Here is an 11,784-nt window from a genome sequence, read left to right as displayed (position 1 = left end):
GGATTGAAGTGTTTGGGAAACTTCATTTGAGATAACAAGATTTGTATGTAGCATTTTCTATTAATGAACGGATGGACTTTATACAAGCTTGTATTGTCCAGGAGGGTGCTGGGCAGTACAAGCCACACATTTCTGGGGGAAAGTCTGGCACTGGGAGTTTGCTGGTGTTACCCTGCAGTGTAATTCATGGATGGCTGGCTATAGCACTCATACAGAGTAGCTGGGAGTGATTTACATGCTGGAGGCTGTGTGTAGGCAGATATTGAAACCTTATACTTATCAGGAGTTAGACCTTTTGAAAGAGTTTAGTGTAGAAATAACAGTTCTGAACATTGAAAATCATGGACATTGCATGCAGAATATGTGTTTTTCCACTCCAGTCTTATACATGTGTTAAGATGAGTGCCAGATATTCAACATGTACCAATGCATTCATTTAAATAGGAGTGTGCATGCCTGTGTGTGTGTGTGTGGGGGGGTATCTAACCATGCAATCAGTACTGTTGGATTACCACACACTTAGGGCAAGTCTACACGTAAAATGCTGCAGTGGCATAGCTGCACTGTTGTAGTGATTCAGTGAAGACGCTACTACGCCAATGGGAGTGCTTCTCCCTTTGGCGTAGTTAATCCACCTCCACGAGAGGCGGTAGCTATGTCGACACTGGGGGCTAGGTCTGTTTAACTGTGTTGCTCAGGGGTGCAGTTATACCGATGTTAGTTTATAGTGTAGATCTGGCCTCAGATATATTCACGCGCTTTTAACTGAAAGGCATATTTAATTCTAATAACAACAGGCTTTATTTATTTGACTGTATGATCAAGACAAAACTCTCTCTTTGCTTGTTGGTTTGGAAGTAGTCACTCTGCAAATTGTTTATTCAGTGTGATGTGCTCTGCTCTACTAATGGTTCAACTTAATTAATTTCTTGAACCAACTCCTTTAGGAGTAGAGCTGGGTAGGAAATGGTTTTCCAGTCCTGCAAATATTTTCAAGAGTTTGAAATTTTTCATGCAAGCAGAATCAGAGAGGACAGACTTACCCAGTTCATCCTACAAAACCCTGTCCATGCCGGGTACTTCTAAACCAGTTTGAGATAAACTATTTTTACATAACTGTGGTCAAATCTTAACCCTTAAAACAGTGCAGTTATTTAACAGAACTGTAATGAAATTTTACAAAATGATAGAGTGGGGTCAAATTGTAGCTACTTTTATATAATGTTGCTTAAACACAATTTTTTAAAAAGGACCAAATTCATCCCTCAACAATGCCAGCACAGCTTCCATTGGAAGTTACACTCCTCTCTTGTAGTTATTTTCTGAACCATTTCCAATTTTTCTACATACTTTTTAATATGTGGACAACAAACTGGAGTATTCCAGTAATGGCCTCACTAATGCGATATATACATGGGTAATGCCACCTCCCTATTCCTACTTGATATTTCCCTGCTTATACATCCATGAAATTGCATTAGTCCTCTTAACTATGGCATCGCACTGGGAGTTCATGTTCAGTTGGTTATCCACTGTAACGCTTAAGTCGTTTTCAGAGTCACTGCATTGATGCATTCCATGATACAGTTCCTCATTTTGTAAATGTCACTTGCATATTTTGTTCTTAGATATATGACCTTGCATTTGGCTGTATAAAAATTATGTTATTGAAATGGACCTAACTTACCTCACATGGGAGAACTGAAGAGGACTGTGATTGATTTTATTTTCTTGGAGAAGGGTTCAGCTGTCAAAAATGTTGAAAATGCTTCTTTAGGATCTTTTTGACTAGCTTCCCAATTGTTTAAAAATCCCTCTTTCTAATGCATAGTTTCATACTAGGCCAGGTACTCCCCCTGAGGATGCTGAATTTAATTATAGTGTGGTCACTTTTACTAGTGGTTCAACTTAATTATTTTTTTAGCCAATTCCTTTAGGAGTAGAGCTGGGTGGGAAATGGTTTTCCAGTCTACAAATATTTTCAAGGGTTTAAAATTTTTTCCTGTCTTGGATAAAAAGCTGAAATCTCAAAAATACCTGTGAACTGAAAAACAGACTTGACATTTTTCTGAGCTGGTAGATTTGTCAAACCCAACACTGTTTCCCGAACAGTTTTGGGTGTGATGCACTGGCATTTTTCAATAAATAAATTAATAGTTGAAAAAATTCACAACCAGCTTTACTGGACTAGGTTGAGAATAGCTTCTCCTCTTATGTGCTCATTAACTAGCTGTTTCAAGAAGCAACCATTTAGGGTGTTGAGAAATTATTTCTCTAAACCTTATCCAATGATAACATTTGATTATCCTATATGAGGGTAGATGAAATCACTCCTCATTACTGTTATGTTAGATGGACAGATTTTTGAGATCACGTGCAGACCTCCTCCATACCTTGAAGTTTAGGCTTTAGGATTGTACCGGGGTCAGGACTGGTGGATACATGTAATAATAGATCCTCTTCCCTGTTCAGGGTGAGTACAATCCCCCACCCAGCCTTGGAAACCCTAGCTGGTAAGCCTTCCTGTGGATTAAACAGCACATGCACTCCACTAGGGTACCTTCACTAAGCGTTTTTATTATTATTTCTTGCCCTGTGTTCCAGGAGCAACATAATGTAGCAGCAGATAGAAGAGGCCTCCTTCCTACTTCCTCGCTCAGCCTTTTATACTGCTTGTTTTTCTTCTCCAAGCTATACAGTTAGTGAGCTAATTACCTCATCTGATTCCCTGTAGATGTAAGTGATCCCCACTAACCTTCCAAACGCCCCCCCCCCTCCTACTGTAGCTACCCAGTGCCCTGCATTTTCTAAGCGACCAGGGTGGTGGCTTCCAAAAGGAGCTCTATTTATAGCTGCTAACAGCACCTATCACAGGGAAGAGGGGCAGGTGAGGGGGGATTCCATTCCCACTACCCTGCTTGAACATGCTCATCTCTAAGCACACTCATACAGATGCACGCACCAGCTACTTGAGCTTGGCACAGGAAGATGATTTGCCCTTAAGTTTTTTAAAAGCACTTTGAGATGTTTGGTTTGAATCTGCTCTCTGTCTGCAAAGTATTATTTTTATCTTGGTTGTTAGTTACTTTTTAGCTCTCTTTTTCTTTCTGTGAGAAATTCCTGTGGTCATCTCACATCCCTTACTGTCAGTGAGTGGGATGCAGGTGGTTGGGCCTACTGGTTACAGCAGGTATCAGTAGCCCAGTTATCTGGAGCAAAGCAAGGCAGGAATAGGAACAAGCAGACAAAGAAGTTACCACCACCATAAACAAATGCTTTAAGCAGCTGCTGGTCTAGTACTGCTGCTAGGCTTAAGAGCATGTTTGTTGGTTCCTCCAGCCAATCAGACAGTCTGGCCAATCAGGTGATTCCACTGCAAGCCAGCAGTGATTCAGCTGGGAATCTTCTGTTGCTCACTATGGAAGTAGGTCTAATGGTCCCAGGCTCAGCTGCAAGCCCCAATTCCTGACATTTACCCTCCACAGAGTATTACATTTTCTTTTCCTTTCTTCATATACTTGGAGTGGACCCCAAGTTTATGGGCTCACGGGTCTACAGCCTATCCTAGTATTAAGAATAACAATCTTCTTTAGTGTATTGATTTGATTCCTTTCTCAGGAAACCCCCTTAATATGTTGTATGAGCAAAATCCTAAATAGGTTTTTTTCCTATTGATTTAAGGAACAAAGCATAAATAAATCCAGCAAGAGAATTCAGTCTCAGTCTTTTTGGCAGATGGTGTTGCCCTGCTTTTATCATATCCAGCTGTGCAGAATTTAGTTCTAAAATGCACCATTTTAAAAAAATAAAAGGGTTCTGGGTAAAACTCCCGTACCATACTATCAACTTAAGAGTCTACCGGTTGATTCAATTTCCTATGGAGAATGCAAATTTAATCATTTAAATGTTTCTCTGATGAAAATCTATTTCAATTTTACTTTCTTCTTCTCTTTTTTTAAACCTCCATCAGCTGAGATTTCATCATCAGTAAAATGCACAGTTCTATTTGGCTATTTTATTCCAGATCAGGTGTACTACTACTGTTTTCAAACGTTTCTGAACAATACTAGAAAAGTATTTCTTTATACTTACTGGAGGGTATGAAATAAGTGATCATATATCACAATTTCTGGGAATTCAGTTATCAAATATTCCTTCTATTTTTGGCATTCCTTCTATTTTTGTCCACCCCACTCTTGCCCTCCAGGGGCTAATGGAAAGCCCTAATTAGGGGAAGCTCTCCTGTGTGGGAAAAGGCAGGGCTTCTATAAAGCCAGGGAACTGATAATCAGAAGGGGACTATAGGGAGATAGTCTCTAGACACTTCCTGGTAGAAGGGAGGTGTGTTCGGGGGCTATAGCAACAAATAATTCATGGTTGCTCCCTGGAAGGAGGAAGTAAAGAGGCTAGCAAGGCCCAGAGAGGGGGGAGTGCTGGGGTAGGAAGCAGCCTAAGGAGTTAGGTTGGGGACTGAACAGACCTTGGCTGTTGTAAAGTCCCTAAACTGCAACCTGGAGTAGAGGTACTAGGCTACCTACCATTGGCAAAGTGGTACTGGCAGGGCAGTGAACTGGAAGACTGCCTGGGTCACTGTGGGAGTGACTGAGACTTTGAAGGGCTATACCCCAGAAGTGGGGAATGCTGAGTGACTTGGCCTTAGGGCCAAGTCATAGAGAGGCTGCAGACAAAGAGAGGCAGAGGGATGGTGAGCAACAGCAGGAAGGGGTGTTGATCTGGTGAGCTGTTCTGCAGAGTGACCAGGAGGAGGTACCATCCTAGGAGTGCGTAGAGCACCCTGTGACAGTTACACTTTTTTATTTTCCTCATTTTCCCAAAACAGATCAAAATAATGTGTTAATTTGGAAGCCTAAGATTTTTCTCTATTTTTTGTTTTAGAAGTCAAATTTAATTCACCTAGAGGCTAAGGTGGTTTAATACTTCTAGTTTATCTTCCTCTTTATATAAGAGAGACATACATATGTCTTGTCACCTGGAATACTGTCTTCCTATGATTGCTGTCTTATCTCTGTATGTTTGGTTGGGGGTACAAAATGTCCAGCATTCAAGTTCATTTAACCACATCTTATGGAATGGAGGTAGGAGGACAAAATGTGCTTGGAGTTGCATGATGAAATGTAGCTTGTGCCATGGTAAGTCATCTAGGGCAGAAGTTCTCACAACAAATTTTTTGGTGGCCTCAGAATACGGCCATCCACTCTTGCTGCTGGCCGCTCTGACCATTTTTCCTAAAATACTTAATTAACTTTAGGAAAAACAAATAAATATGCCCAAATCATTGTAATTTATTTATGTAGGACTTTATTTTGCAAACTCAATAATAAAAATAATGTACAGTTGTCTCTGTTCTTTACTGGGCCTAAACAGAATAGAAACACAAATAAGGAGCCTTGACATAGTCTTGTCTTTTTTCTTATTTCTTTTGCTTTTTTGGTTGTTGGTTTTGTTTTTTTGTTTTTTGTTTTTTTATATAAAGACTTGCTAGCTACTAAGTCTACTGTGAAAAGTGATGTTAACAAACACACACACACATCATTTTTCACAGCAGACTTATTGAGCCCTGATGGGCAGGTGGGCACAGAACAGCAGGAGCCAGGGGCAATGGGGCACTAGGGAAGGCAGCCTGGGGGAGGGAGACTGCCATCCCAGGGCTGAAGCCCAACCCCACTGCCCATACGAAGGTGGAAAACTCACTGGCTGCCTGCTCCTCCGGCTTTTGTGTCTCCAGAGAAGGGCCACTGCTTCCCCTCGGCCCACATAACCACCCAGAAGGCTGTGGCAGCAAGAAAAGCCCCTAGTGGCTGCATGTGCCACGTCTGAGAAACACTGAAAGGGCCTGATTCAAGGGTCATTAAAGTCAATGGGAATCTTTCCAGTGCTTGCAATGGACTTTAGAACACATCCAAATCTGATCTTTTATTTGTGGGTAACTTTACACACATGTTGAACTCAGAAGATTTTAGAAAGATGAAACAAAGACATTTACTCCCCTGCAGATTTAATGGGATTAATCACATGTATAACATCAGTCTTACACATGTCTATGCATATGAGTAAAGGCAATAGTTTGTGGAACTATCCTGTAGATCTGCAGGAATACAAAAGGAAAACCCAATGGATTTTACTCATGGTGTCCCATTGCCTCTGTGGTGTCCTTGTCCTACATTCTACCTTCAGTAAAGGCAATATAATTCACAAAGGTGCATCCACTTTCTTTCTTGGAAATAGTGTTCTCATTAACAAATCAAGTATCGTCACTTACAGGTGAGCATTTAATTCAATAGATAAGCCTGTATTTTTCCTCTAAAATATATACATTCTATACTGAAATAAATGCACAAAAGTTGTACAGCTTCAGTTTTATGCATAGGCCATAGAGACCTCTATACACTGACATCAAAATTTATTTTTTACATTTTAAGTTGCATTCACTTGTGTGTGCAATAATGTCAATAAATGCAGGGAAGAACTCAAAGCTTATACATTCAATGAGTTTATCTGGAGGGCCATAAATGTACATTTTTAATCACAAACGTTTGTTTCAATGTGCAATAACTTGAGTATTTTTCACTTTTTTGTATTTTAAAATTAAAGAATTTCAATGAAACTTTGTAAAATTCAATATTATGTTCAAGACTTTAAACACAGAAAAATCAGGACAGCAAAGTTATTATTTCCATGGAAACTGGACCTTTCAATATTTGCTAACATCTCTTTTCAACAGTGTGCCTAGCTAATTTAGGAGCTTTCTCACAAAATGAGAAAAAGTGCATGTACCACACACACACTGTTGCTATTAAGTTTAAAAGATTAACAAATTCTCATTTTAATGAGAAACCTTTTAAAAGATTAAATTGCCATCTGCTGACTGCAATGCAATTATTAGCTAAAATTGCCAAATATACTATATACTCTATATACTCTTTATGTGCTTTAGAAACACAAACCCCACATGAGGTAGAAGACCTAACATTATAAATGCCTGACTGTCCTCCACTCTTCGAACAGTCTCCTGTCATAAAAAGTTCCTATTTGGATGTCATGTCCTTGTATAATCTTTAAATTCCATCAGTATTAGAGATGGTCATAGACAGGATAGTGAGATATGATCCTACAATTGGCTCTGTGCAGGTGCTTCTCTGAGATCTTACAGAACCTCCCTGAACAAGGCATTGCCATATGTGGTCAGACCTGAAGTCCATCTAGTCCAATATCCTGTCTCTGACAGTAGCCAGTAGCAAGTGCTTCAGAAGAAGGTATAACAACCCCACAGTGGCTGATGTGGGTTAATCTGTCACCCACATTAGGTTTCATCCTGATTTCTAATAGTTAGAAATTGGCACTGGGTTTAATATCCCTTCAAAAATGTTATGAATTATAACTAAGGCTATGTTTTAGTCATGGGTATTTTTAGTAAAAGTCATGGGCAGTAATCAAAAATTCACAGCCTGTGACCTGTCCATGACTTGTACTATACCCTGACTAAATCTTGGGAGTGCTGTAGGTGCTTGTGGGGGGTGGGGGCATGGGTTCTGGGGGTGGAGTGGCCCAGGGGGCACTGTAGGTACTGGGGGGGTGTGGGTGCTGGAGGGCACTGGTGGGGGGGTGGGGTGCTACAGGTGCTGGGGGGTGGTCTGGGGGTTGCCATGGGTGCTTGGGTGCGAGCAGCCCGGGCCCCCCGCTGGTGCTGGGGGAGGGGAGTTGGCGGGGCTGGCAGGTTCCCTGCCCGGCTTCTTGGAAGTGGCAACATGTCCCTCCCTAAGCTCCTAGCTTCACATGCTGCCAGCTCTGCAGCTCCCACTGGCTGAGAGGGAGGGACATGTTGTTGCTTCCAGGGAACCCTCCCTCAAGGTAGGCACCGTCCAGAGCCCTCACCCCACCCCGTACCCCAGCCCTGAGCCCCCTCCCACATCCAAACTTCTCCTGCTGCTGTTGCGGGGGTCGGGCGCAGTGGCCTGAGACTGCCCCAGCAGTGGCTGATGTGACTGGCCCAGGGGCTGCCTGAGCTGTTCCAGGGTCACAGAAAGTCACAGAAGCTGTGACTTCTGTGACAAACTCACAGCCTTCATTATAATGCAGGCTATTCTTGGTTATGCATACAAATGTCCAATATTTTTGGCCTCAACAACTTCCTGGAGCAATGAGTTCATCCCAGTGTACACACAATTTTTGTACTGGTATATCTATTCAGTTACCAAATAGTTATACCCATTCCCACCAAGTACGGACATAGTTAGAGTGCTAATAAGGTGCCTTATACTAGTATAGCTTCTTCCCCTTGCCATACAGGTATAGCTATGGCAGTCTAAAATGCACCATAACAGACAAAAATTTGGCCCAGTCTAGAGCACTTTTATAGTGGCATTAGAGGTCTGCTCATGACTAATTTTTAGGCCCAGCCCACCCCAGACCCAAGCCCTAGAGGGTCAAGTCATTTTCTGACCCAACCCAACCCTAACCCTGCCCCTGCCCCTGAACCTGAGCCAGTGCCACTGCTGCCTCCTGTCCATGGGGTTGGCATGGCAGTAGCTGTGTCCCCCACTCCTCTACTCCGCCAACCCCTGCTGTGGTTTGTGTACGCTACGGAGTGAGAGGCGCTGCAACTCCTCAGTACGCACAGTGCAGTGAGATGGCAGCAGCTGGCTGGAGCAGGGCAGGGCACGCAGCCATGCCGACCCTGAGCGAATGCGGCTGAGCCTGAGAGGGTTGGGTTGTTTTCCCACCCCCACTTTTAGTTGGGTCCTGCCAGATTCTGGTTGGGTTGCAGGGCTCTAAGTGGTATAACTACTTCCACACTAAGGGGGTTGTACTGCTTTTAATGTGCTGGTATAGCTAAAGCAGTATAACCTCTGAATAGACAAGCCCAATACTGCCAACTCTGGTCGTTTTATTGAAAATCTAATTATATTTATTGTTTTGCTTAAAGCCTTAGCTCCTGGAGTCAAGTGATTACATGAAAATCTTAGCTTTCAGTAAAAATGTATTATTTCTAGCCTGCACGTTTGTGGAGAAAAGCCTGAAAATGTGGTCTGAATGTACCCTAAAAGTTCAGAAACCAGAAGGCAATTAGATTTAACACAAAATTATTCATAGATTCATAGGTATTAAGGTCAGAAGGGACCATTATGATCATCTAGTCCGACCTCCTGCACAATGCAGGCCACAGAATCTCACCCACCCACTCCTGCGAAAAACCTCTCATCTATGTCTGAGCTATTGAAGTCCCCAAATCGTGGTTTAAAGACTTCAAGGAGCAGAGAATCCTCCAGCAAGTGACCCGTGCCCCTTGCTACAGAGGAAGGCGAAAAACCTCCAGGGCCTCTTCCAATCTGCCCTGAAGGAAAATTCCTTCCCGACCCCAAATATGGCAATCAGCTAAACCCTGAGCATATGGGCAAGATTCACCAGCCAGATACCCAGGAAAGAATTTTCTGTAGTAACTCAGATCCCACCCCATCTAACATCCCATCACAGGCCATTGGGCCTATTTACCATGAATATTTAAAGATCAATTAATTGCCAAAGTCTCATGATTTTAGAGCCAATCTTATGACACTTTGGAGCCTGACTTGTGATTTGTGAATGCTTAGCACTGGCAATACTGCTCAGGGAAATGACTCAGGCTTCTGCCCAAGTGGAACCAGTTTCAGTATCAGGACCTTATTTTGTAAACATTTTAACAGTGGCAGAAGGTATCACTTATTTGCTGATGGTAGTGGCTGGTTTATGGAAAATTACATATGCCTTATCATTGGCTCCTGATAGGTTATCAACAGATCCTGTGCTTTAATTGTTTAGCCCAATATAGAATTCTGTTTTTCTGTTTGTTTTTATTTAAACCTTCAAGTGTAAATTACTTCATAAAAAGAGATTATCGTGAACCCCAGATTGGGCAAGCCTCTGAAACTTAAATTAAATGTATCATGCATGCACACTCTTCACTTCAAGAGTTGTGTGTGTGTATATATCTAAAGAAAGAATTTAGCTTTAAAAAATAGTTCTGTCTCTTAAGCCAGGCTGATACGTGAAAGATTTTCCTGGTATAGCTAGACTGATATACAATACCAGCAAAACACACCACATATGGAAGCATCCTATATTAGCAAAGCTGCACTTATTTCAGTCCCTCCCTCACGAGCAAAATAAACTACGCTGGCAAAGTGCAGTTTTGCCGGTATAACTGTGTCTATCATAGGGGCTTTTGTTGGCACAGCTATATCAGTCACAAATCACACCTCCTCACCAATATAATTTATGCTGGCAAAAGTTTGTAGTTTAGACCTGGCCTTAACTATTTCTTCTACCTTGAATAGGTTTTATTTTCTGAAGGGAAATACTTTAGGAAGGGAAGTAAATGTTTCATATTTTCTTTTTATTGTTTAACTGTTACTATATTTTCTTTTCCCTGAACCAAGTAACAAACTGGCTCTTTTGAATATTTGCTTTTCCATTATAATGCAATCTCCTGATTACAGCTATTCAAACACTTGTGACTTTCTGAACTGAGTTACTTTAGTAGCAAAAGTTTGCTTTCTAGTTCAGAAAGTAAGCAACATTTGTCTTTTTAGTTTTGCCTTTACAGAGACTTTCCAATCCAAGAGGAGGAGAAAGGAAACACCCTGAATTTTATGCTGACACGCCATGTAACTCTAGCTGCCTATTACTCTCAGCAGCCAATCACACTACTTTGGGGGGAGGGTTAGGACACTCCTAATTGAGCAGTTGCCTTAACAAACAGTTGGCACGGCCTATGAGGGAACAAACTGCCCAGCACTCATGGAAAGTGGGATTTTCTTCCTGTTGTCTGCCTACCTAATCTCTGACTGCTTCTCACCATGGAGCTTTAAAATTAGTTATTTTAGTGCTGTTCCCTAATTGAAATCTTACTGGCCAAAGGGGAAACCTTAAATATAGATTCAGAAATAAATGCAGATAAAAGACTGTAAGGGTGCCAAGGCTATAACAGGGCCAGCTAACCTGGCTTCAATCTTGCATCTTAATCAATATTAAGAAGTCTTTTCAATCATGTTTAAGCTAACTCAAATGAAATCCTATGACTGAGGGTTTGTCTATATAGGGTCATCCAGGAAAATTAATCTGAATTAACTAAAGGTGTGAATTTGAAGTGGATTAGTGAAACCACATTAAATCCCTGTGTCTACACTATTGTTCAGAATTAAAGTGGCCCTGATTCCATGTAGCTTAAATAACTTTGGAAGGGAATTAAACTAAACAAAATTAAGGCTACTTTAATTCTGAATAGGGTCACATGGGTTTAATGAAGTTTAACTAATCCACTTCAAATTAATTGAGTTAATTTGGAATCATTTTCCTGGATGTCCCTCTGCAGAGAAGCCCTGAAAAACACACCCTTTTTGTCCATCAAGACCCAGCCTAGGGGCAACATTATGCAAATGTTTACCTGCTTGAAGCTGGATCCTACAAGGTGCTGATACTCATGCAAATTGAGGGAGATCAGCATCTTGCAAGATTAGGCCCTAAGCATTCCTATTTCTCTGTGGAGATCTACACTAGGGTTATTTACCTTGAGTTAACTGATTACCTGGTTTGAATTAGTCAGCAAATGCTTACTCTGTTCTACTTTGTATTTAGCTGTGACACTCCAAGTATGTTTCCCATACCTAAAGAAGAGCTCTGTGTAAGTGTGTCTCTCTCACAAACAGAACTTGGTCCAATAAAAGATATTCCTTCACCACCTTGTCTCTCTAATATCCTGGGACCAACACGGCTACAACAACACTGCAT

The sequence above is a fragment of the Chelonia mydas genome, chromosome 2, assembly GCF_015237465.2.
Source record: "Chelonia mydas isolate rCheMyd1 chromosome 2, rCheMyd1.pri.v2, whole genome shotgun sequence".
Lineage (NCBI taxonomy): Eukaryota > Metazoa > Chordata > Testudines > Cheloniidae > Chelonia > Chelonia mydas.
Note: the sequence above shows the minus strand (reverse complement) of the source record.